The 4,294-nt window shown below is 36.0% G+C and overlaps 1 long non-coding RNA gene across 1 annotated transcript; it reads left to right on the top strand.

Moving 5' to 3' along the window:
- Nucleotides 1–2,357: 2,357 nt before the first annotated feature.
- LOC127857176 (uncharacterized) lies at nt 2,358–3,806 on the top strand. The gene is made up of 2 exons (XR_008038362.1): nt 2,358–2,666; nt 3,012–3,806. It is a non-coding gene; the product is annotated as an uncharacterized LOC127857176 (long non-coding RNA).
- Nucleotides 3,807–4,294: the final 488 nt, after the last annotated feature.

Genomic DNA, 4,294 nt, shown 5'->3' with positions numbered 1-4,294 from the left:
TATATATAAAAAGACAAGCACTTTTTATTGACAATTCATTATAGATAAAAAAATAGAGCATTATTTATTGCCAATTCATTATAAATCAGGGGCGTAGATAACCTCCCAACATTGGGGGGGGGGGCGGTCCAGTTTCTGTACTGGGAACATAAAGAGGTTCGTTTGACATTCGTCCACATGAAAATACACAACAACCAATACAATATGACATGATTAGTAAATAATGTATCCACATATCGAGCATGCGAGGAACCGTATGCTGCGTAGGATTTGCAGCAGCTGCTTCCGTTTGTCGGCCTTCTCTTTAGCGTGCCCCGCTGACAGCACCTCTCCCACGTCACGCGTCGTGGCGGGAAGCGTTACCAGTCGCTCGACCGCCTTCTTGTGGCACTCGCTTTCGTCGTGCTTCCGGAACTTCTCCGTACCCGCTTTCTAGTTGAAGAAGCCGTCACTGATGAAGCTGCCGTCCACCTTCGTGTTGCCGATCTTGCCCAACTTCTTGGTCGCCATGCAGAGATGGCAGAACGCAAGGTCCCGGCTCTGATTAGAATAACATTGTAATAAATTTTGTGTTAAATATTGATGATAATAATAAGAAGCATTATTAAGCAATTTTTTTTTACAATACGAGTATTTTTTGTATGTTGTGTCTTTTTTTCTAAATTTTGTTTGTATTTAGATCAACGTTAGGTTCATAAAAGATAAGAACGATCGCAAATTAAAATTTAATACTTATATACATACCTCATCGTAGTGGAGCCATGTGAGGGAATCAAACCAACAAGATTGGAATGAACGCTGTTCTGGCTTTTTCTTCCCGAATGTACGCTTAGGAAACTCAAAATTTCGAGGCTGATTAGGAATACTCATTTTGAACATTAAACAATTACATATATGATATTGTTTCAATGATGTATAATCAAATAATACCTGATGTACTTAGAGAACAAACATATTTTCAAACTAATTACTGTTTTTCACGCGTATATTTACTCAAAATTGTTCTAAGTGGCAGTTACCTTTGAATTAAAGCGATCAATTTAAATTAAAAGAATCGCCTGTCTCTAATCAAAACACCGACAGTGCAATCACGGAAAAGAACAATAAAACAATTAACGCAATGACATTTACCCCGGCCCCTAGTTTATGACACCTAACAAGGGATAATGACACATCACTATTGGCAACCTCAGAGCAGACGGAGAGGGGACACATGGCTTCTGCACTGACGGCGCGTGATTTCAAAAATACTGGTTTTGGGGCGGCGATTTTTTGGGGATTTTACGTTTATTTATATTACGATGACTAGCCGAAATATTAGGGGGGGGGGGGTGGGGGCAGCCGCCCCCCTGCCCCCCCCCCCCCATTATCTACGCCCCTGTTTAAATAGAAATAAATCGAGCACTATTTATTGCCTATTCATTATAGATAGAAAAAATGGAGCAATATATATTTATTGCCTATTCTTTATACTTCAATATATGTCTTGCACTTATTTAATGCATAATCATAATATTTGCGCACTGAAAATCATTTCCTGCTAATTTCAAACATTATTTGTAAGAAGCGATTAATTGGTAGATTTTATTTAAAAGTACAAAGCCATAAAAAGCTGGTTTCTGGCAATTTTAACATGATTAATTTAAACAAGAAGGCCTGATTACAATTCTTGTTTATCAGAAGACCAGCCATCTTAATAAATACTGAATTCAATACTAATTTAAGTACATGTATATAATTTTTGGCAAAAACACTGATGAAGATCAAAGATATTTACAATTATGTCTTCCATAAATTAAAGGGGCCTTTTCACAGATTTTGGCATTTTTTAACTTATTCATTAAATGCTTTATATTGATAAATGTAAACATTGGATCGTAAAAGCTCCAGTAAAAAATCAAGAATAAAATTAAAAAAAGGAAAAGAACATTGCCCGGAGCAGGTTTCGAACCAGTGACCCCTGGAGTCCTGCCAGAGTCCTGAAGTAAAAACGCTTTAGCCTACTGAGCTATTCCGCCGAGTACACATACTTGACGTATTTTATACCTTATATAAGCAATCTTTGTATTTTCACAAAATTTAACGACAAAAACAGAACTCTCCAAATTATTCAATCGTTTCGCGTTGCAACGCTTTATAATTTTTAGGTTTTAAAATCGTCAAAAGATGCATATAATGGCTATATTAGACCATGGTATATGTTCAGTATTACTGTTTCCTCACAAATATCATAACTAAAACGAAAATTTGCGAATCTGAAACAACTTTTTTCAATTTTGTCAATTTACCAAAGCGTGAAAAGATCCCTTTAAGGTCATGGACGCTATACCTTCCTCAGTGCAGACGACCCAGCGAACACGAAAGCAAAATTTGTTTTTCTATGTCATTTCTTTGTTTTGTTTTTTATCCTTTTAAAAATGTATTGTCAAACAACAAAACACAATCAATGAGAAACAAACTAATTATTCTAGCAATTTGTATACATTTTTAACAAAACCTGTGTGCTGGCTATATCGATCATATGTAACCGTATAATATTGCGCTGCTTACTTCCCTTGGATATATCAGTGTTTGTTCACCTACGAATTTTAAATCGAGGCGTTTGCTGATATTGCTATTTCGGCATTTTCTTAAGACGTTTATACCGGTTAATAGCCCCGCATGATGTAAGTTTCCACATGTTATCAATGCTATATAACTTGTATTTTGTTAAGGCAGTAATTATTTATGAGGTATATTCATTCATTCAGGTTTTTTCAGTAAATGCTATTTGTACCCAAATTACGTCGTACCTACCCTTTCGACCCAGTTGAGGCTATATGTCCTATATGTTAGGGTAATTTCCAAAGCTTTGCTTTCGTAACTATGTCATTGTTTATAACTTAGGTATAGGCTTTACGTTTTACCTTTTTTTTTCAGTCATTTAAATTAAAGTATTTTTTTATTACAATACATCATTTTCATTGTTCTTTACTGCAGAACTGAACATCTGTTATTTTGTTTTATTGCAGCAATTTACCACATACATCGAGTTGAATCTAAGAACAAATACTGAATACCACCACATACAGTGTTCTTTTACGACACGATCGGTCCGCTATCTGTTTCCAGAACAGAAAAGTAAATTGACCTACACTTTGCTAGTAGCAGATGGAGATGACTGGTACTGGACAGCGAACTAAATCCACGTTCAAAATTGGTCGCACTAAAGTCTCATCTGTATTTCAACCGGCTTAAGAAAGTTTATTGTATGTCAACACGGTATGTACGTCCGTTTTCTGCAAAAGGAAGGGCTCTTTATGAAGAGAGAATTGATGACTTTAGGAAGCGCTGTTCTGCTTCATGGCGCAAAGTGACTGAAAGTTTGTGCATAGTAAGTCGTTTAACTTATGAGAGTAATGTTGGTGAAATTAACCTGATTGAACAGCAATTACCTATGAAAGTTACGTAAAAGTTAAAGACAAAATTTGATGTGTACTTAAAAAAATGTGAAAAGTGAAGCAAGTCTTAAAGAATTATCGGCTCTCACTACAGACGTGTCGCTACAGGAAAAAGCAAACTTACATGCGCTGGAAAAGATTGACCAAAATAAACAATCAATATTAAAAAAAGTCATATCCAGCATGAAGCCAAACTCTGTCCATGGTGGTGTGAAGACACACAGTTTGAGATCCTCTAGCCGTAGGAGTGAACTCATCGCATTGAAACAAGCAGAAGCCGAATCTGCCAAGATAAAACTGAAATATACTCAACAAGAAGCAGCTCTTTTGAAACAAAAGGCAGAATCAGAAGCGAATCTTCAAGTTCTTTCTCAGCAAAAAGCTTTTGAAGCCGACGCTGCAGCAGTAAAGGTACTACAAGAGCATGATGTCGAAGGCTCTGATGGGTCAGAAAGTCATGTTACAACAGACATTAAATTCAAATTGCAAACTTTGCCTGTTGTAAAACCTGACAATCTAGTTCAAGAAGTCATGAACAAATCCACAAACAATCCAACAGTATCTGACACTAATATGGGAGAAAATCTGTGCAAATTTCTCCTTAAAAAAGACTAGGCTCTCTCGCGACTGACTATATTTAGTGACAAAACTGACTTTTTATCCCTGGAAATGTTTGTATTAATATGTAAAATGATGACAATTTATAATAGCTGTATTAATACAAGTATCAAAAATGTTGATTTTTAATGCAAAAAATGACTTCGTTTGTGAAAATGTTCGTTTTAATACGAACAAAGATGACAGTTACAGTGCTCCAGCTAGAATTTGAAAAGGGCAGGGTGGCTTTTTTGTCA

This window comes from Dreissena polymorpha, chromosome 14 (genome assembly GCF_020536995.1).
Source record: "Dreissena polymorpha isolate Duluth1 chromosome 14, UMN_Dpol_1.0, whole genome shotgun sequence".
In the NCBI taxonomy this organism is placed as follows: Eukaryota; Metazoa; Mollusca; class Bivalvia; order Myida; family Dreissenidae; genus Dreissena; species Dreissena polymorpha.
The sequence above is the reverse complement of the archived record's forward strand: the minus strand, read 5'-3'. Positions and strand labels throughout refer to the sequence as shown.